The sequence below is a fragment of the Tamandua tetradactyla genome, chromosome 5 (genome assembly GCF_023851605.1).
Source record: "Tamandua tetradactyla isolate mTamTet1 chromosome 5, mTamTet1.pri, whole genome shotgun sequence".
Lineage (NCBI taxonomy): Eukaryota > Metazoa > Chordata > Mammalia > Pilosa > Myrmecophagidae > Tamandua > Tamandua tetradactyla.
Genome location: NC_135331.1, coordinates 107355979 through 107379421, shown reverse-complemented (window position 1 = coordinate 107379421; position 23443 = coordinate 107355979). Strand labels below are relative to the sequence as shown.

Below are 23443 nucleotides of genomic sequence, written 5' to 3'. Positions count from 1 at the left end.
TAATACCCACAAGTCACATCTCTATGGAGATAACGTAATCAACTTTCCAACCTATGTTAATGAATAGGGATTTAAAAAAAATGGCTCCCACGAGATTGATTAGGATCAACATATGGCTTTTCTACGGTACATAAATCCTTTCAAACCAGCACAGTAGTCCAGGGACCCATATGAAGGTTGTAGCTTTCTGGAAAGTAATCCTAGTGCATGGAACTTTGTAAAATCTTTGTTTTTTTTGTACTTATTATATGTTTTTATTCACTTTATGTTAATTTCCCATGTCATACAGATATATCTAATGTATAACAGGGTATATATACCTAGTATAGACTATTTTTGGAATGCTTATTTAGCTGCTGTCTTAACTTTCTTAGGGATTCCCTAACTGCTTGTGAGCAGTCAAGTTACCTTGGACAAAATTTTAAAATGATGTGTGTTTTTCTGACCTCAACCATATCTTTATAGCACTGACCATATGTACAAATAAGACTTTCATGGCTAAATAATGCAGTTAAGTAATAGTACAGTAGAAAAAACATGTGCTGATTCTTAAAGTGGAAAATGTATTTATTAACGTTCAAACTTCCTGCATACAAGGCCATATAAGCATAAGATGCTCTTTATTAAGAGTATATGATTTGAGTATCAACAGTTGCTGAAGTTCATTATTTTTATGGAATATTTTCTTTTTGCTTTGATCACAACCACATAAAACTCTTAAGGATACTGAAATTCAATAGGTAAAATTCAGAGACCTATTACTTTAGCTGCTGAATAAAATTCATACATAACATTATAGTATTAAAACCTTTAAAAAAACTTTTGAAATCTGCACTTATATAGACCATTTTATCAGGATAAGACTGCTTGGGCATAGGAAGGAAAGATAACTTTAAGCATACGTTTTTCTTTATGGTGTGGATAGGAGGAAAAAAGCATTAAAATAGTAATCTGCTGTCTCTCACTAATAGTGGCAATTTGGGGATATACCAGGAAATATAGGCATTATTCAACTCAACTATTTCATGTAATTTTATGGAGGTGGCAGTTGGCTTAGCTCATGCTAGGTGGCAGCAGCGTGGACCTTGTGTGGTAAAACAAAACATTGGTATATTGTGACCTAAGTCTGCAAGCTTTCCTAAGGAATTTTTTTTGTAACATTTTGGCTATATATTTCACACCAAAAGGAGAGCTTTTTTTGATGCTTGAGGTACAGCATCTTTCTCTTACTTATTAAAATGAAACACACTCCTGCAGATAAATATTGGATCAAAAACCTATTTTAATCATTTGATTAAACTGTAGAATAACAAATAAGTTATTTCTACAGAAATCTCTAAAGGGAGCAAAAAAGAATTATACATGTAAACAAACATTTTAAAAGGAAATAAATCAATTGCCCTCTGAAGGTCAAACTATTATTTGCTATATTGTAATCCTGTTCACCATTAGACTGCACTTGGACCACAACACTATGTTCATTAATTTCATTTTCTGCCTCACTACTGTCACTGTCTTCATTGTTCTCTTCCTCATAGTATGAAGATTCTGTCATGTTCTGATGTGAGTGGGATGCTGATAAAGCTCCAAATGACTGGATGCTGACAGAAGCCAAAGGTCTAAGTAAACAGGTATGTTCTAATGCTTCATTTTCTTCTTGACTACTATCTGTGCCAGAGTCTGAGTCACCTTAAGGAACCATTTTTTGCTTGCAGACTGCACAGGTTGTTTTGGATTCAGTTAGCCAAGGGTCTACACACTCTCAGTGATAAGCATGAGAACAGGGAAGGATTCTGAGCTTGTCTCCATCTTCATACTCATCCAAACAAATGGCATATACATCATACTCATCTCCTTTCTTGAATTTATATATAGTAAGATTCATTTTTTCTTCACATAGTTGCATATTCATCATTATGATCATTTCTTAGAACATTTGCATCAGTTCAGAAAATGAAATAAAAAGACAACAGAAAAAAATTCATATGTGCCATACCCCTTACCTCTCCCTTTCATTGATCACTAGCATTTCAATCTACTAAATTTATTTTAACATTTGTTCTCCCTATTATTTATTTTTATTCCATATGTTTTACTCATCTGTTGATAAGGTAGATAAAAGGAGCATCAGAGGGCAGGGCACAGTGGCTCAGCAGGCAAGAATGCTTGCCTGCCATGCCAGAGGACCTGGTTTCGATTCCCGGTGCCTGCCCATGTTAAGAAAAAAAAAAACAACAACAAAAGGAGCATCAGACACAAGGTTTTCACAATCTGTGAAAGCTATATCATTATACAATCTTTTTCAAGAAACATGGCTGCTGGAACACAGTTCTACATTTTCAGGCAGTTCCCTCCAGCCTCTCTGTTACACCTTAACTAAAAAGGTGATATCTGTTTAATGTGTGAGAATAACCTCCAGGAGAACCTCTTGACTCTGTTTGGAATCTCTCAACCATTGACACTTTATTTTGTCTCATTTCACTCTTACCCCTTTTAGTCGAGAAAGTGTTCTCAATCCCTTAATGTTGAGTTTCAGCTCATTCTAGAAGTTCTCTCCACATTGACTGGAAGGTCCACATCCCTGGGAGTCATGTCCCACATAGAGAGGGGGCTGTGAGTTTGCTTGTTGTGTTGGCTGGAGGGAGAGGCCACATCTGAGCACAAAACAGGTTCTCTTGGGAGTGACTCATAGGCTTAATTTTTTTTCTGATTTTAATATTTTTATTGTAAAAATATATAAATATTCTTGACATACAAAAATTTCATACATGGTATACAATCAATGGCTCACAATATCAGCACATAGTCTGTATTAATCACATGATCATTTTTTTAAACATTTGCATTATTACATCAAAGAAAGAAAAAAGAAAAAAGAAAAAACTCATACATACCATACCCCTTACCCCTCCCTCTCATTGAGCACTAGTATTTCAATCTACTCAGTTTATTTTAACCTTTGTTTGCCCTATTTTTTTTTTTTTTTTTGCATTTCAATATTTATTTAGATGTTTAAGCTTTCGTACTAAGTTTTTACAAGCTGGTGAACACTGACAAATTATTTCTCCCACAGAACTATAGCCACACATTCCCAGACAGTATAAATATATGGTTGAACTAACATTAATACACATCACCATTTATCAGTTACATGATAAAACAAATTATCAAGTATACAAATATTAAGTTACACAGCTCAAAAGGCATATAAAATATTAGATGTCTGCTGAATCAGCAGAAACCTACTTCTTTTTTTGCAGGAGAGGTTGGGGAAAAAAAATCACACTTTGAACAAAAATAGTGGTAAACAACTTTCAATAGATATGGGAAAAAATGACAAGAAATCAGAAATTTTGATTAAGAATTATTGTAGCTACGCTCACAAAGCATGTCTACCTTTAAAAAATATTTACAAAATTAAAGAGCATATTCTACATGTTCTGCAAAAGACAAAAGCAACACTTTACTGAAAATATTTAATAGCCCCCTTCCATTTATTTGTCAGGCCCTCCTGGTTAAGTTGCACCCTAAAGTGCAAACATTAAATTAACTGTAAGGCTTTTTTGTCTGGAGACATTAAAGACGTGTGCTTCTGTACAATGTCAATTTTCGAAATGGAGGTTTTTCTCTAACATCACAAAATGAGTTATAAACATTAAATAATCACTGTAAGACTTGGTAAAAATCTAACAAAATTCAATGGCTGTGCAAACCTGATGTATACTGGTATGAATGTGGGAGATGTAAACATACAGTGACCAGGCAAATAACCAAACAGACCTACTTTCAAGGTTTGAAATGACTGAAGGAATAAACCACATAAGGTCTAGAGTATTCATAGTTCCTGGGATTTTAAATTCTGAATGATATAAAAAATATACAGATATTGTGCTGAGTATTTTGGCACCTAATCTCTCTAAATTTCTTATATATTGATAAGATTCTGGCATGAGAAGAGACTTAAAAGAGGACTTATAACTCAATACTGCATGATTTCAGGAAAGGTCAACTGTTATAAATGATAAGCTCATTTTAAATGCTGACCAGCAAGAAATCTTTTGCTAAGTGTCCAAACAAGCTGATTGTAACCTAAACATAGAGGCTGCAATTCTGTCAAACTTGTAGCATGGTACAACTTACTCCTATGGAAGCTTCACTGGACTTATTCACCAACATGTTGGTTAATATGTATGACAAATTAGGTCCTTCCTCTCTCAAGTTCCACTTCCAAGGCAATGGTGTCAGGCACCCAGGTTTTATTGAATGCAACAGTTGCTTCTGTGACCATTGGAGTCTTTGAAGTGTAGCCACATCTTAGGGCGATATTTCTTCAAATACAAAAGCTGCTTGTTGTTAAAAGCTCAACACCGCCTTTGTCTTATGAACTGTACTGCATCTTCATATTTCATTCCACCTTCAATCAATGCTAGGGCAACAAGCACTGGAGCTCTCCCAAGACCAGCAACACGATGAACAGCAATGCAGCCCCCAGGTTTTTCACGAAACTTAATTTTTACAAGACTTAACCAATCATCAACAATCTGGTTGGATGGTGGTGCACCATCATCAAAAGGTCAATCAAGAACACGGATGCCTTCTTTCTCCACAACAGCAGTGTCATAAGTTGCTTCACATACTATTGTGCTAACGCCATACTTCTTAAGTTCCTCTACAAATTTCCCTAAGGTTGCCTTGGCCGAATTGTGTATAATAAGAAATCTCATGTTCTTGTGTGTGACTTCCACAGGAGCTGGGTGGTTCATTTGAGCCATGTTAATTTAGTTAAAAACACTCAATAGGGCTATGAAAACATTTTAAAAATTGAATACAGAAACGATGTAAAGAAACTGAAGTCTACTTCAATATACTCCACTTGAAATTCTCAGTGCTTTGAGTATGAAGTCAGGAGTAATGGGAAATGAAATGAACCTCCTAACAAGAAGTAGTGATTCTTCAATCCAGTAAGAATGAGGCAATTTAAAGTAGTGAACTGAGGTTTACCCCATCCAGATCAGAACTCTTGTAAAATGCTCTGCAGATTTCAATTCAACACTTCTGAGTCCAGGTTAACCACTCTTATGGGTTTTTTTTGGTGGAGTAGTAATGAGTTCTACAGTTCACTTGTCTGCATAGAGGTCGTGCTGTACCTGGCAGTAATCTCCACTGCCCTTCAGAAGCTCCAAAATGTGTGACCAACAACACCACAGAACTGAGGAGTATGTTTACTCTTTGAAGATTGTGGCCTAATCATACAGCCAGTCCCGAGGTGGTGGCAAAATACGCGACAGCGGTGGCTGTGGCTGCAGGACAGGGGTCAGCAGTGGTTGTCGCGGGGGGCGCAGAGCAAGTGGCGGCGGTGGCGCCAGGCTCTACCATGCAGTGAGCAGCTCAGAGGAGAGCGTGTCGAGGAGCGGCCCGCGGAGGGAGCCAATATGTCGAGCCCTATCGTTTATTTTTTTATCTGTATTTTTTTACTCAAGTGTTCATACCTTAGGCCTGATTTTATGTAGGCTTGACCTATTCTTTGTGGGGTTAAGTTTCATATGAACAAACCCCAAGACTGGGGGCTCAGCTATTGCTTTGGTTGTTCCTACTGCTTGTGAGAATGTCAAGAATTCTCCACTTGGGGAAGTTGAATTTTCCCCCTTTCTCGCCATTCCCCCAAGGAGACTTTGCAAATACTTTTTTACTCACTGTTCAAATCACTCTGGGATTTATTGGGGCATCACTCTGGACAAACGTACAAAATCTTATCCCCTACTCAAGGTTCCATGTACTTATGGTGTTCAATTAAGCTGTCCACATAAGTTATATTAGGAAATGCACCAGTCAAAATAAAAAATTTTTACCAAATAAATACTTTTTGCTTTAGTCTCACACATAAGTTAAAATTTTAAAATATTAATTACCATCTATTTTCAACACCCTGCAGTAATGACATTACTTTGTTCCTTCTCATGCAAAAACATTTTTCAAATTTGTACATTTAGTCACTATCATTTTACACTCTAGGCATTCCTAGATTATACCATCTCAGTCTTTATCGTCTTTCTTTCTGATTTCATTTGTGCCCCCAGCCCTCCTCCCTCTATCATTCTCACATTCAGCTTCTTTCAGTGTTTCAATATAATTGTATTACAATTAGGTAGTACTGTGCTGTCCATTTCTGAGTTTTTACATTCAGTCCTGTTGCACAATCTGTATCCCTTTAGCTCCAATTATACAATATCTTACCCTATTTCTATCTCCTGATGGTCTCTGTTACCAATGAAATTCTCCAAGTTTATTCACTAATGTCAGTTCGTATCAGTGAGACCATACAGTATTTGTCCTTTTGTTTCTGGCTAATCTCACTCAGCATAATGTCCTTAAGATCCATCCATGTTGTTACATACTTCATAACTTTATTGTGTCTTATGGCTGCATAATATTCCATCGTATGTATATACCACAGTTTGTTTAGTCACTCGACTGTTGATGGACATTTTGTCTGTTTCCATCTCTTGGCAATTGTAAATAATGCTGCTATAAATATTGGTGTGCAAATATCTGTTGTGTCTTTCCTCTCATGTCCTCTGAGTAGATACCTAGCAATGGTATTGCTGGGTCATATGGCAAGTCAAAGTTAGCTTCCTGAGGAACTGCCAAACTGCCTTCCACAGTGGTTGTACCATTTGACATGCCCACTAACAGTGGATAAGTGTGCCTCTTTCTTCACATCCTCTCCAGCCCTTGACATTTTCTGTTTTATTGATAATGGCCATTTTGGTGGGTGTGAGATGATATCTCATTGTGGTTTTGATTTGCATTTCCCTAATAGCCAGGGAAGTTGAGCTTCTCTTCATGTGCCTTTTGGCCATTTGTATTTCCTCTTTTGAGAAGTGTCTGTTCCAGTCTTTTGCCCATTTTGCCCATAATTGGGTTGGCTGTCTTTTTGTTGCTGAGTTGAACAATCTCTATATATTCTGGATACTAGACTTTTATCTGCTATATCATTTTCAAGTATTGTCTCCCCTTGTGTAGGCTGTCTTTTTCTTTCTTGACAAAGTTCTTTGATGCACAAAAGTGTTTAATTTTGAGGAGTTCCCATTTCTTTCTTTCTTTCTTCAATGCTTGTGCTTTGGGTGTAAGATCTAGGAAACTGCCACCTATTACAAGATTTGTAAGATATTTACCTACATTTTCTTCTAATAGTTTTATGGTCTTAGATCTAATGTTTAGGTCTTTGATCAATTTTGAGTTAATTTTTTTATAAAGTGTGAGATATGGGTCCTCTTTCATTCTTTTGTATATGGATATCCAGTTCTCTAGGCACTATTTATTGAAGAGACTGTTCATTCCCAGGTGAGTTGGTTTGACTGCCTTATCAAAGATCAGTTGTCCATAGATGAGAGGGTCTACATCTGAACACTATTCTATTCCTTTGGTCAGTATATCTATATTTATGCCAGTACCATACTGTTTTGACCACTGTAGCTTCATAATATACCTTTAAGTCGGGTAACATGAGACCTCGGACTTCATTTTTCTTTCTCTGGATAAGTTGAACTATTCAGGGCACCCTGCCTGTGCTGGTTTGAAAGGATGTATGTCCCCTAGAAAAGCCATGTTTTATTCTAAATCCTATTTCATAAAGGCAGAATAATTCCTATTCAATACTGTATGTTTGAAACTGTAATCAGATCACCTCCCTGAAGATGTGAGTTGATCAAGAGTGGTTGTTAAGCTGGATTAGGTGATGACATGTCTCCATCTATTTGGGTGGGTCTTGATAAGTTTCTGGAGTCCTATAAAAGAGGAGACATTTTGGAGAATGAAGGAGATTCAGAGAGTGCAGAGAATGCTGCAGCACCGCGAAGCAGAGAGTCCACGAGCCAGCGACCTTTGGAGATGAAGAAGGAAAAAGCCTCTCAGGGAGCTTCATGAAACCAGAAGCCAGGAGAGAAAACTAGCAGATGATGCCATGTTCACCATGTGCCCTTCAGCTGAGGGAGAAGACTTGACTGTGTTCACCATGTGCCATCTTATGAAGAGAAGAAACCCTGAACTTCATTGACTTTCTTGAACCAAGGTATCTTTCTCTGGATGGATGCCTTTGATTGGACATTTCTATAGAGTTGTTTGAATTGAGACATTTCCTTGGCCTTAGAACTGTAAACTAGCAACTCATTAAATCCCCCTTGTTAAAAGCAATTCTGTTTCTGGTATATTGCATTCCAGCAGCTAGCAAACTAGAACACTGCCCTTCCAGATAAATTTGGTTATTGGTTTTTCTATTTCTGAAAAGTAAGTTTTTGGGATTTAGTTGGTATTGCATTGAATCTGTAAATAAATTTAGGTAGAATTGACATCTTAAGTATATTTAGTTTTCCAATCCATGAACACAGTATGCCCTTCCATTTATTTAGGTCTTCTGTGATTTCTTTTCACAATTTCTTTTAGTTTTCTTTGTATAGGTCTTTTGTCTCTTTGGTTACATTTATCCCTAAATATTTTATTCTTTTGTTTGCAATTGTAAATGGAATTCTTTTCTTGATTTCCCCCTCAGATTGTTCATTACTAGTGTATAGAAACACTATAGATTTTTGAGTGTTGATCTTGTAACCTGCCACTTTGCTGTACTCATTTATTAGCTCTAGTAGTTTTGCTGTGGATTTCTTGGGGTTTTCAACATATAGTATCATATCATCTGCAAACAGTGAGAGTTTTACTTCTTTCTTTCCAATTTTGATGCCTTGCATTTCTTTTTTTTGTCTAATTGCTCTGGCTAGAACTCCCAACACAATGTTGAATAACAGTGGTGATAGTGGACATCCTTGTCTTGTTCCTGATCTTAGGGGGAAAGTTTTCAGTTTTTCTCCATTGTGGATGATGTTAGCTGTGGGTTTTTTCATATATTTCCTTTACCATGTTGAGGAAGTTCCTTTCTATTCCTATCCTTTGAATTGCTTTCAACAGGAAAAGATGTTGAATTTTGTCAAATGCCCTTTCTGCATCAATTGAGATGATCATGTGGCTTTTCTGCTTTGATTTGTTGATACGGTGTATTGCATTAATTGATTTTCTTATGTCGAACCATCCTTGCATACCTGGGATGAAGCCTACTTGGCCATGGTGTATGATTCTTTTAATGTGCTGCTGGATTCAGTTTGATAGAATTTTGTTGAGGATTTTTGCATCTATATTCATTAGAGAGATTGATCTGTAGTTTTCTTTTTTTGTGTGATATCTTTGTCTAGCTTTGGTTTGAGGGTGATGTTGGCTTCATAGAATGAGTTAGGTAGCTTTCCCTCCTCTTCAATTTTTTGAAGAGTTTGAGCAGGATTTGTACTAATTCCTTCTGGACTTTTTGGTAGAATTCACATGTGAAGCTGTCTGGTCCTGGACTTTTCTTTTTTGGAGAGTTTCTTAATGAATGATTCGATTTCTTTACTTGTGATTGGTTTGCTGAGGTTGTCTATTTCTTCTCGAGTCAAAGTTGGTTGTTCATGTCTTTCTAGAAAGTTGTCCATTTTTTCTACATTGTCGAATTTTTAGGATAAAGTTGTGTATAGTATCCTCTCATTACTTCGTTTATTTCTGTGGGGTCAGTGGTTATGTCTCCTCTTCCATTTCTGATTTTATTTACTTGCATCCTCTCTCTTTTTCTTTTTGTCCTCACTAAGGGTTCATCAATCTTATTGATTTTCTCATAGAACCAACTTCTGGTTTTGTTGATTTTCTCGATTATTTTCTTGTTCTCAATTTCATTTATTTCTGCTCTAATTTTCATCATTTCTTTCCTTTTGCTTGCTTTGGGGTTAGTTTGCTGTTCTTTCTCTACTTCTTCCAAGTGGACAGTTAATTCCTTGATTTTTGCCTTTTTTTTCTTTTTTGATGTAGGCATTTAGGGCAATAAATTTCCCTCTTAGCATTGCCTTTGCTGCATCCCATAAATTTTGATATGTTGTGTTTTCATTTTCATTTGCCTCGAGATATTTACTGATTTCTCTTGTAATTTCTTCCTTGACCCACTGGTTGTTTAAGAGTGTGTTGTTGTCTCCATATATTTGTGAATTTTCTGGCACTCTGCCTTTTATTGATTTCCAACTTCATTCCTTTATAATCTGAGAAAGTGTTTTGTATGCTTTCAATCTTTTTAAATTTATTGAGACTTGCTTTGTGACCCATCATATGGTCTATGTTTGAGAATGATCCATGAGCACTTGAGAAAAATGGGTATCCTTCTATTGTGGGGTGTAATGTTCTATAAATGTCTGTTAAGTCTAGCTCATTTTTTGTATTATTCAAATTCTCTGTTTCTTTATTGATCCTCTGTCTAGATGTTCTGTCCATTGATGAGAGTGGGGAATTGAAGTCTCCAACTATTATGGCAGATGTGTCTATTTCTCTTTTCATTGTTTGCCTCATGCATTTTGGAGCATTCTCACTCAGTGCATAAATATTTATGATTGTTATATCTCCCTGTTGAATTGTTCAATTCCTTGTGTCCCTACTCATATTTTTCCATTCTTTTCCCTATATTTTCTTTTGCTTGTCAGATTTCAGATTTTCTGTCCTCCAGTTCACTAATCCTATCTTCTGCTCTTGAAATCTTACATTGTAGGTTTCCACTGTTTTTTTCATCTCTTCTACTGTGCCTTTCATTTCCATAAGTTCTGTGATTTGTTTTCTCAGACTTTCGATTTCTTCTTTTTTTGTGTGTGTGTGTTTTTTTTATTAATTAAAAAAATTAACTAACACAACAATAGAAATCAATCCATTCTACATATGCAATCAGTAATTCTTAATATCATCACATAGGTGTATGGTCATCATTTCTCAGTACATATGCATCGATTTAGAGAAAGAAATAGCATTACCACAGAAAAAGAAATAAAGTGATAGATAACACAGAGAGAAAACACAAATAAAAATAAAAAGTACAAAAATATATAAGAGAAAAAAAAACTATAGATCAGATGCAGCTTCATTCAGCGTTCCAAGATAATTTCATTACAATTAGGCAGTATTGTGCTGACCATTTTTTTTTTTTAGACGTCATACCATTCTACATATGCAATCAGTAATTCTTAACATCATCACATAGATGCATGATCATCGTTTCTTAGTACATTTGCATCGGTTTAGAAGAACTAGCATTATAACAGAAAAAGATATAGAATGTTAATATAGAGAAAAAAAAATAAAAGTAATAATAATAAGAACAAAACAAACAAAACAAAACAAAACAAAAACCTATAGCTCGGATGCAGCTTCGTTCAGTATTTTAACATGATTACTTTACAATTAGGTATTATTGTACTGTCCATTTTTGAGTTTTTGTATCTAGTCCTATTGCACAGTCTGCCTCTCTTCAGCTCCAATTACCCATTATCTTACCCTGTTTCTAACTCCTGCTGAACTCTGTTACCAATGACATATTCCAAGTTTATTCTCGAGTGTCGATTCACATCATTGGGACCATACAGTATTTGTCTTTTAGCTTTTGGCTAGACTCACTCAGCATAATGTTTTCTAGGTCCATCCATGTTATTACATGCTTCATAAGTTTATCCTGTCTTAACGCTGCATAATATTCCATCGTACGTATATACCACAGTTTGTTTAGCCACTCGTCTGTTGATGGACATTTTGGCTGTTTCCATCTCTTTGCAATTGTAAATAACGCTGCTATAAACATTGGTGTGCAAATGTCTGTTTGAGTTTTTGCCCTTAATTCCTTTGAGTAGATTCCCAGCAATGGTATTGCTGGATCGTATGGCAATTCTATATTCAGCTTTTTGAGGAACCTCCAAACTGCTTTCCACAGTGGTTGCACCATTTGACATTCCCACCAACAGTGGATAAGTGTGCCTCTTTCTCCGCATCCTCTCCAGCACTTGTCATTTTCTGTTTTGTTGATAATGGCCATTCTGGTGGGTGTGAGATGATATTTCATTGTGGTTTTGATTTGCATTTCTCTAATGGCCAGGGACATTGAGCATCTCTTCATGTGTCTTTTGGCCATTTGTATTTCCTCTTCTGAGAGGTGTCTATTCAAGTCTTTTTCCCATTTTGTAATTGGGTTAGCTATCTTTTTGTTGTTGAGTTGAACAATCTCATTATAAATTCTGGATACTAGACCTTTATCTGATATGTCGTTTCCAAATATTGATTCCCATTGTGTAGGCTGTCTTTCTACTTTCTTGATGAAGTTCTTTGATGCACAAAAGTGTTTAATTTTGAGGAATTCCCATTTATTTATTTCCTTCTTCAGTGCTCTTGCTTTAGGTGTAAGGTCCATAAAACCACCTTCAATTGTAAGATTCATAAGATATCTCCCTACATTTTCCTCTAACTGTTCTATGGTCTTAGACCTAATGTTTAGATCTTTGATCCATTTTGAGTTAACTTTTGTATAGGGTGTGAGATATGGGTCTTCTTTCATTCTTTTGCATATGGATATCCAGTTCTCTAGGCACCATTTACTGAAGAGACTGTTCTGTCCCAGGTGAGTTGGCTTGACTCCCTTATCAAAGATCAAATGACCATAGATGAGAGGGTCTATATCTGAGCACTCTATTCGATTCCATTGGTCGATATATCTATCTTTATGCCAATACCATGCTGTTTTGACCACTGTGGCTTCATAATATGCCTTAAAGTCTGGCAGCGCAAGACCTCCAGCTTCGTTTTTTTTCCTCAAGATGTTTTTAGCAATTCGGGGCACCCTGCCTTTCCAGATAAATTTGCTTATTGGTTTTTCTATTTCTGAAAAATAAGTTGTTGGGATTTTGATTGGTATTGCATTGAATCTGTAAATCAATTTAGGTAGGATTGACATCTTAACTATATTTAGTCTTCCAATCCATGAACACGGTATGCCCTTCCATCTGTTTAGGTCTTCTGTGATTTCTTTTAGCAGTTTTTTGTAGTTTTCTTTGCATAGGTCTTTTGTCTCTTTAGTTAAATTTATTCCTAGGTATTTTATTCTTTTAGTTGCAATTGTAAATGGGATTCGTTTCTTGATTTCCCCCTCCACTTGTTCATTGCTAGTGTATAGAAATGCTACAGATTTTTGAATGTTGATCTTGTAACCTGCTACTTTGCTGTACTCATTTATTAGTTCTAGTAGTTTTGTTGTGGATTTTTCCGGGTTTTCGACGTATAGTATCATATCGTCTGCAAACAGTGATAGTTTTACTTCTTCCTTTCCAATTTTGATGCCTTGTATTTCTTTTTCTTGTCTAATTGCTCTGGCTAGAACCTCCAACACAATGTTGAATAATAGTGGTGATAGTGGACATCCTTGTCTTGTTCCTGATCTTAGGGGGAACGTTTTCAATTTTTCCCCATTAAGGATGATATTAGCTGTGGGTTTTTCATATATTCCCTCTATCATTTTGAGGAAGTTCCCTTGTATTCCTATCCTTTGAAGTGTTTTCAACAGGAAAGGATGTTGAATCTTGTCAAATGCCTTCTCTGCATCAATTGAGATGATCATGTGATTTTTCTGCTTTAATTTGTTGATATGGTGTATTACATTAATTGATTTTCTTATGTTGAACCATCCTTGCATACCTGGGATGAATCCTACTTGGTCATGATAAATAATTCTTTTAATGTGTTGTTGGATACGATTTGCTAGAATTTTATTGAGGATTTTTGCATCAATATTCATTAGAGAGATCGGCCTGTAGTTTTCTTTTCTTGTAATATCTTTGCCTGGTTTTGGTATGAGGGTAATGTTGGCTTCATAGAATGAGTTAGGTAGTTTTCCCTCCACTTCGATTTTTTTGAAGAGTTTGAGGAGAGTTGGTACTAATTCTTTCTGGAATGTTTGATAGAATTCACATGTGAAGCCGTCTGGTCCTGGACTTTTCTTTTTAGGAAGCTTTTGAATGACTGCTTCGATTTCTTTACTTGTGATTGGTTTGTTGAGATCATCTATCTCTTCTTGAGTCAAAGTTGGTTGTTCATGTCTTTCCAGGAACCCGTCCATTTCCTCTAAATTGTTGTATTTATTAGCGTAAAGTTGTTCATAGTATCCTGTTATTACCTCCTTTATTTCTGTGAGGTCAGTAGTTATGTCTCCTCTTCCATTTCTGATCTTATTTATTTGCATCCTCTCTCTTCTTCTTTTTGTCAATCTTGCTAAGGGCCCATCAATCTTATTGATTTTCTCATAGAACCAACTTCTGGCCTTATTGATTTTCTCTATTGTTTTCATGTTTTCAATTTCATTTATTTGTGCTCTAATCTTTGTTATTTCTTTCCTTTTGCTTGCTTTGGGGTTAGCTTGCTGTTCTTTCTCCAGTTCTTCCAAATGGATCGTTAATTCCTGAATTTTTGCCTTTTCTTCTTTTCTGATATAGGCATTTAGAGCAATAAATTTCCCTCTTAGCACTGCCTTTGCTGCGTCCCATAAGTTTTGATATGTTGTGTTTTCATTTTCATTCGCCTCGAGGTATTTGCTAATTTCTCTAGCAATTTCTTCTTTGACCCACTCGTTGTTTAGGAGTGTGTTGTTGAGCCTCCACGTATTTGTGAATTTTCTGGCACTCTGCCTATTATTGATTTCCAACATCATTCCTTTATGGTCCGAGAAAGTGTTGTGTAAGATTTCAATCTTTTTAAATTTGTTAAGACTTGCTTTGTGACCCAGCATATGGTCTATTTTTGAGAATGATCCATGAGCACTTGAGAAAAAGGTGTATCCTGCTGTTGTGGGATGTAATGTCCTATAAATGTCTATTAAGTCTAGTTCATTTATAGTAATATTCAGATTCTCTATTTCTTTGTTGATCTTCTGTCTAGATGTTCTGTCCCTTGATGAGAGTGGTGAGTTGAAGTCTCCAACTATTATAGTATATGAGTCTATTTCCCTTTTCAGTGTTTGCAGTGTATTCCTCACATATTTTGGGGCATTCTGGTTCGGTGCGTAAATATTTATGATTGTTATGTCTTCATGTTTAATTGTTCCTTTTATTAGTATATAGTGTCCTTCTTTGTCTCTTTTAACTGTTTTACATTTGAAGTCTAATTTGTTGGATATTAGTATAGCCACTCCTGCTCTTTTCTGGTTGTTATTTGCATGAAATATCTTTTCCCAACCTTTCACTTTCAACCTATGTTTATCTTTGGGTCTAAGATGTGTTTCCTGTAGACAGCATATAGAAGGATCCTGTTTTTTAATCCATTCTGCCAATCTATGTCTTTTGATTCGGGAATTCAGTCCATTGACATTTAGTGTTATTACTGTTTGGATAATATTTTCCTCTAACATTTTGCCTTTTGTATTATATATATCATATCTGATTTTCCTTCTTTCTACACTCTTTTCCATATCTCTCTCTTCTGTCTTTTTGTATCTGACTCTAATGCTCCCTTTAGTATTTCTTGCAGAGCTGGTCTCTTGGTCACGAATTCTTTCAGTGACTTTTTGTCTGAGAATGTTTTAATTTCTCCCTCATTTTTGAAGGATAATTTTGCTGGATATAGGAGTCTTGGTTGGCAGTTTTTCTCTTTTAGTATTTTAAATATATCATCCCACTGTCTTCTAGCTTCCATGGTTTCTGCTGAGAAATCTACACATAGTCTTATTGGGTTTCCCTTGTATGTGATGGATTGTTTTTCTCTTGCTGCTTTCAAGATCCTCTCTTTCTCATTGACCTCTGACATTCTAACTAGTAAGTGTCTTGGAGAACGCCTATTTGGGTCTAATCTCTTTGGGGTGCGCTGCACTTCTTGGATCTGTAATTTTAGGTCTTTCATAAGAGTTGGGAAATTTTCAGTGAAAATTTCTTCCATTAGTTTTTCTCCTCCTTTTCCCTTCTCTTCTCCTTCTGGGACACCCACAACACGTATATTTGTGCGGTTCATATTGTCCTTGAGTTCCCTGATACCCTGTTCAAATTTTTCCATTCTTTTCCCTATAGTTTCTGTTTCTTTTTGGAATTCAGATGTTCCATCCTCCAAATCACTAATTCTATCTTCTGTCTCTTTAAATCTATCATTGTAACTATCCATTATTTTTTCTATGTTTGCTACTTTATCCTTCACTTCCATAAGTTCTGCGATTTGTTTTTTCAGTTTTTCTATTTCTTCTTTATGTTCAGCCCATGTCCTCTTCATGTCCTCCCTCAATTTATCGATTTCATTTTTGAAGAGGTTTTCCATTTCTGTTCGTATATTCAGGATTAGTTGTCTCAGCTCTTGTGTCTCATTTGAGCTATTGGTTTGTTCCTTTGACTGGGCCATATTCTCAATCTTTTGAGCGTGGACAGTTATCTTCTGCTGCTGGCGTCTGGGCATTTATTCAGATTTCTCTGGGTGTTGGACCCAGCAAGGTTGTAAGATTTTTCTGTGAAATCTCTGGGATCTGTTTTTCTTATCTTGCCCAGTACGTGGCGCACGTGGCACACGTTTGTCTCAAGTGTTTGGAATGGGTCTCCCCCAGTCACCGATCTCCGTGGCCTGGGGCTTTTGGAACCAAATCTCTGCATTGGCTCAGGGGCCGCGCGTGGTGGGGGCGTCAGCTGCCGCGGCTTGAGGGGACCCTGTGGCTGGTTGCGGGCCGCAGTGGGCCTGGGGGATTCCCCACTGGACCAGGAAGCCTCCCGTGGGGGGGGCTTCCGCGGCTTGGATAGCCCTCCTATCTGAGACTCGTATCCGCGGACTCGAAGCAGAGACTCAAAGCCTCCCGCAAAAGAGGGGTGCCACCTGCCTCGGCTTGGGAAACTTGCTTCTCCAATACTCTCAGCCGGCCCGGAAAGGGGGGAGGGAGTAGCTCGGACCACCGCAGCTGCCGCTGATCGGGAGATCGCACGCCGCTCGGGGGTCTCACTGCAGCCGAGTCTCGCAGCCAGTCTAGCCAGCCCAGACTTTGGATAGCCCTCTGATCCGGGACTCGTAGCCGTGGACTTAAAGCCGAGACTCGAAGCTGCCCGCAAAAGAAGGGCGCCGCCTGCCTCGGCTTGGGGAACTTACTTCTCCGATACTCTCAGCCAGCCCGGGAAGGAGGGAGGGATTAGCTCGGACCGCCGCAGCTGCGGCCGCTCGGGGGTCTCGCCACAGCCAAGACTCGGAATCAGACTTGCCAGCCCAGACTTTGGATAGCCCTCTGATCCGAGACTTGTAGTCGCGGACTCGAAGCCGCCCGCAAAAGTGTGGCGCCGGCCGCCTTGGCTGGGAAGCTTGTCTCTCCAAGTCTCTCAGCCAGCCCCGGAAGGAGGGAGGGGTTAGCTCGGACCGCCGCAGCTGCGGCCGCTCGGGGGTCTCGCTGCAGCCAAGACTCGGAATCAGACTTGCCAGCCCAGACTTTGGATAGCCCTCTGATCCGAGACTTGTAGTCGCGGACTCGAAGCCGCCCGCAAAAGTGTGGTGCCGGCCGCCTTGGCTGGGAAGCTTGTCTCTCCGAGTCTCTCAGCCAGCCCCGGAAGGAGGGAGGGATTAGCTCGGACCGCCGCAGGTGCGGCTGCTCGGGAAATCGCCCGCCGCTCGGGGATCTCACTCACCGCAGCTGAGTTTTGCAGTCAGACTAGCCAGCCCAGACTTGGTTACGCTGTGTGTCCATTCCCTGCTGTAGCCCCGGGAGTTGTTTTGTACTGTTTCTGTTCACCTATTAGTTGATTTGGAGTCGGAGGAACTAAGACGCATGTACCTTACTAAGACGCCATCTTGGATCCAAGCTCTCGATTTCTTCTTTTTGTTCATTCCTTGCCTTCTTTAAATCCTCCCTGAGTTCATTGATTTGATCTTTGATGAGGTTTTCCATGTCTGTTTGAACATTCTGAATTAATTGTTTCCACTCCTGTATCTCATTTGGATTGTTCTTTTTTTCCTTTGACTGGGCCATATTGTCAATTTTCCTAGTGTGATTTGTTATTTTTTGCTGGTGTCTAGGTATTTGATTAACTTATTAGTTTATTCTGGAGATTGATTTCACCTCTTTTACCTAGGATTTTCTTACTGAATGACTTTGTTGTCTATCCGTTCTTTGACATTCAGTTCATCTTTTTCTGGCCCACTAACTTAGCTTTTGTTTAAAAGAGCAGAAATTTTCAGTTCTTGTTTCTTGCCCTGCCTGTGTGGTGCCTCAACATCCCCTCCCTTTAGGAGGGTCTACTTAGGTATTATAGACTCCAGCCAGATTCTCCTAGACCAAACTGTCCTCCTGTCAGGAGGAAAGGGTCACCTGCATCAGTTTTCCCTGAGGATGAGACCCAGCAGGTTGAAAGACTTTCTTATGAAGTCTCTGGACTCTGTGTTTTTCCTGTCCTGCCCAGTATGTGGTGCTTTTCTTTCTGTGGATCCCACCAGAATATGGTGATGTGTTACCTTTAACTTCAGCAGACTCTCCCTGTTGGCAGCATGGCAGAGACAGAGGAGAGGTTGTAGACTGGCTTTAATCACTTCAATTTTCCAAACCCTGGGGTCTGAATTCCTTGAGGGAGGGAATCCACCTGAGTTGGGCCCCACCCCTCTCCTGAGGAAGGCACATGCTCCAGACAAGCTCTAAAACAAGCTGTTTCTGCCTATGCCTGGGGCAGTTGCAGCCTGAGAAGCCCTGCCACTGTATTCAAAGGTTGTCAAGCCATATAAACACAGCCACAAAAAAGAAAGAGGAAAATCCTTATCAGAGCAGGGCCCCCATTCCTTGGGTTTGCCAATCAAGAGCATAAGTTATGTTGCTTTGTGTGCCTTCAAATTCTATGTGCCTCCTCCTTTCCTTCAGAGCCCAGACCCTTTCAAGTATTATGTGCTATTTGATCCAGAAAACCTCTGTTTCTTTTTATCTTTTTTCTTTTTCAGCCAGCCCTGCCCCCTCAGCGTTGGGGCAAAAATCAGCAACCTCTGCTTTGACTCGAGGTTCAGCTGAGCTGGGGCCCTATTTTTAGTAGTCAGAATTTGTGAATCAATTCCATAGTTGGAGCTTAGTTGCATTCAGTCCCTGCTGCTAGTAAAGTCCCTTTCCTTTCCCCTCTGGAAAGCAGCCTATGGGGGAGGGGTGCCAGCTGCCATGGCTTGAGGAACTCACAGTTCTGGGTAGGCTTGCAGCTGGTCCAGCTGGTCCAGACTGGGGTATGCTGTGTGTCTGGTCACTGACATGGCCTCAGCAGTTGTTCTATACTATTCCTGGCTATTTTGTAGCTATTCTTGAGGACAAACTAAATCCCACACTTTGCTAAGTTGCCATCTTGGCACTCTGTACTGAGATTCTTAAGTTGATCTTTATGAAGTCTGTTTCTTCTAGCCCTGTGTCTGAAATGGACAAAATTTGTGATCATGAAAATAACTATCAAGATGAGACAGATGCCCACTATGAAAAGGAAGGGGATTAGGTAGTATTCCAGAGGAAGACTAAATTCTGGAACTCAAATAATGTGGCCTGTTTTTTCATATGTAAATATGTCTTTCAGGTAATTAGCTGATAATTCACCAATAAAGACAGATGGAATATCAATCTTCTTTAACACATCAATGTCATTGGATCCCATGCTAAAGTGGTCATCAGAATCCACATTGTGAACTATGGCTGCTTTGAATCCTGCTTTCTGTGCATTTAAAATCTTTACATCAAAACTGCAATCAAGTCTTCTAATCAATACAATGAAATCACAAGATAAATTATCTTTTTGTGGTGGAGACACTATAGATTCACAGGCATTCATTGGTTTTGAGCTAATCAGAAAACCCTTTAAACCTTCAGCTGGAAGTCTATAACCAAATCTTCAGGAAGGATATCAAAGGTCTGAGATGCATTTTCAAAATTATATGCTAAAATGTCTGTTTCTATAGGCAGTAGGTTTAAGAAAGCAAGAGTCATACCTTTGCAGTAGTTCATGCAAGAATTTTTGTATATTTTTAATGTTAATCTGTGGGTCACATGGGTATATACAACCCCTTTCAATTATATTCACCTTCAATAAAGTAATATTACTTATAGACCCACTAATGAACTGCTTTAACTTCTCTCTATTCCCTTACTAAGATGGCTTGAAAGGATTTTGCACCTGAGAAAAGCTGCACTGAATCCTTATCCAATCTTGCGGAGACAGCCATTTCTCTTAAACCCTATTCAGCACTGCATGTCAGAAACTTGATTAGATTATCTGCACAGAAGTACAACATGCCCAATTGTGGATATTAACTTTAGATTAGGTAGTTTCCATGGAGTTGTGACTCCACCTATTCTAAGTTGGTCTTGATTAATTTACTAGAATCCTGTAAAAGAGGAAACATTTTGGAGACAATGACCAGAAGCAACAGAGCCATGAGACTCATGAGAGCCCATACACCCAGATACCTTTGGAGATGAAGAAGGAAAATGCCCCTCGGGGAGCTTCATGAAACAAAAAACCCAGAGAGGAAGCTAGCAGATATTGCCAATTTTGCCATGTGCCTTTCCAGTTGAGAGAGAAACCCTGAATTTCATTGGCCTTTCTTGAGTGAAGGTAACCTCTCGTTGGTGACTTAATTTGGGCATTTTTATAGGCTTGGTTTAATTGAGACATTTTCATGGCTTAGAACTGTAAACTTACAAACTAGAATACTGTGATAGTTAGATTTAGTTGTCAGTTTGGCCAGGTGAAGGCACCTAGGTCTGTTGCTGTGGACATGAGCCAATGGTACATGAACCTCATCTGTTGCTGATTTGCATCTGCAGTCGGCTAGAAGGCATGCCTGCTGCAATGAATGATGTTTGACTTAATTGGCTGGTGCTTAAATGAGAGAGCACAATGTAGAATAGCCCAACCAGCTCGGCATACCTCATCTCAGCACTCGCAGCTCAGCCCAAGCCTTTGGAGATGCAGAGAGAAATCACCCTGGGGAAAGTTGTTGGAACCCAGAGATCTGGAGAGAAGGCCAGCAGAGACCATCCTGTGCCTTCCCATGTAAGCAAGAACCTCAGATGAAAGTTAGTGCTTTTCCTCTGAAGAACTAATGAAATAAATTCCCTTTTATTAAAAGCCAATCCATCTCTGGTGTGTTGCATTCTGGCAGCTGGCAAACTAGAACAAATACTTATATTTAAGTCCAACTCATTAGCTAACCATTCACCCAAATCTAGCTTCCATATATCTCTTGGTTCCCTATATTCTGTATTATAAACCTCTGATTTTACTTTTACCATGGTCATAAAAGTGGAATCAAATGGTACCTATCCTTTTGTGTCTGGCTTATTTCACTAAACCTTAGGTCCTCAAGGTTCAACCATCTTGTCATGTGTTTTAGGATGTCATTTCATCTTACTTCTTTATAATATTCTATTGTATATATACACCACATTTTGTTAACCCACTCATCTGTTGATGGGCACGTGGGTTGTTTCTATCTTTTGGCAATTGTGAATAATGCTGCTATGAGCTCTGGTGTGCAAATGTCTATTTGTGTCACTGCTTTCAGCTCTTCTGGGTACATACCAAGTAGTAGTACTACTGGGTCATAGGGCAACTTGATATTTAGTTTTTTAAGGAACCACCAAACTGTCTTCCATAGTGGCTGTACCATTATACATTCTCACCAGCAGTACATAAGTGTCCCAATTTCTCCACATCCTCTCCAACATTTGTGGTTTCCTGTTTGTTTAGTAGCAGCAATTTTTATAGGTGTGAGGTGGTAGCTCATAGTAGTCTTGATCTGTCTTTCCCTTATAGCTAATGAAATGACCATTTTTTATGTGCTTCTTAGCCGTCTGTATTTGCTTTTCAGAAAAATGCCTATTCATATCTTTAGCCTATCTTGTAATTTTTTTTTTCTTTTGTTGTTGAGTTCTATGTTTTCTTCATGTACACAGAATATCAAACCTTTATCTGATGTGTGATTTCCAAATATTTTCCCTGATTGAGTTGGCTGGCTCTTCACCTTTTTGACAAAGTCTTTTGAGACACAAAAGCATTTCATTTTGAGGAGTTTCTATTTATCTATATATATTTCTTTTGTAGCTTGTGCTTTGGGAGTAAAGTTTAGGAAGCAATCTCTTACTAGGTCTTGAAGATGTTTAACTACATTTTCTTCTAGGAGCTTCATGGTACTGGATCTTATATTTAGGTGTTTGATTTATGTTCATTAATTTTTGTGTAGGGTGTAAATTAAGGGTCCTCTTTCATATATTTGGCTATTGATATCCAGTTCTCCCATGCCCATTTAGTGAAAAGACTATTTTGTCCCAGTTCAATGGATTTGGGAGCCTTGTTGAAGATCAGTTGGCCATAGATTTGGTGGTCTAGTTTTGTGCACTCAATTTGATTCCATTGATCAATAGTTCTATCTTTGTGCCAGTACTATGCTGTTTTGACAACTTTGTTTTTAAAATTTTTGAAATCAGGAAGTATTAATCTTCCCATTTCATTCTTTTTTTTTTTTTTAGGATGCTTTTAGCTATTCAGGGCCTCTTTCCCTTCTGGAAGAATTTTGTAACTATCTTTTTCAAGTTTTCAAAGCAGGTCGTTGCAATTTTGATTGGTACTACATTGAATCTGTAGAGCAATTTTAGAATTGACATGTTGACTACATTTAGCCTTCTTGTTCATGAGCATGGAATGTCTTCCCACCTATTTAGATCTTCACTGACTTCTTTTAGCAGTCTTATGTAGGTTATGTGTACAAGTCCTTTACACCCCTAGTTAAGTTCCTTCCTAGATACTTGATTCTTTTAGTTGCTATTTTGAACAGAATTTTTCCTTAATTGATTCTTCAGTTAGGTCATTGCTTGTGTATAGAAACATTACTGAATTTTGTGCATTAATTTTTTATCCTACCACCTTGCTGAATTTGTTTATTAGGTCAAGTAACTTTGTCATAGATTTCTGAGGATTTTTCCAAGTACGGTATCATGTCATCTGCAAATAATAAAAGTTTTACTTCTTCCTCTCCAATTTGGATGCATTTTATTTCTTTTTCTTGCCTGATTGCTCTAGCTAGGACTTCTAGTATAATGTTGAATAATAGTGCAAATAATAGTGGTGACAGAGAGCATCCTTGTCTCATTCTTAATCTTAGGGGGATCCTTTGAGTATGATGCTAGTTATGGGTTTGTCATATATGCCCCTTGTTATATTGAGGAAGTTAACTTTGATTCCTACCTTTTGAAGTGCTTTTTATCAGAAAAGGATGTTGAATTTTGTCAAATGCTTTTTCAGCATCAATTGAGATGAATCTGTATCACTTTTTAATAGAAAGACATTAGCTGGTTTACTTAATATTTCTAAACTTCAATTTTTCTCATATGCAAAATGGGGATGATCATTACAGAATATTATAATTATTAAGTCTGATAATATGCTGGTCTAATTTGCTAGCTGCTAGAAATGCAATATACCAGAACTAGAATGGCTTTTAAAAAGAGGAATTTAATAAGTTGCTAGTTTACAGTTGTAAGACCAAGAAAATATCCCAATTAAAGCAGGTCTATAAAAACATTCAAATTAAGGAACCAATAAGAGGTTACCAGCACTCA

The 23443-nt window shown here is 38.0% G+C and overlaps 2 pseudogenes; both read right to left on the bottom strand.

Annotated features, from left to right (window-relative positions):
* The window catches only part of LOC143683270 (E3 ubiquitin-protein ligase RNF13 pseudogene), a 31608-nt pseudogene extending 11798 nt beyond the window's left edge, over positions 1–19810 (bottom strand).
* LOC143684757 (protein tyrosine phosphatase type IVA 1 pseudogene) lies at positions 4257–4772 on the bottom strand (annotated as a pseudogene).
* Positions 19811–23443: the final 3633 nt, after the last annotated feature.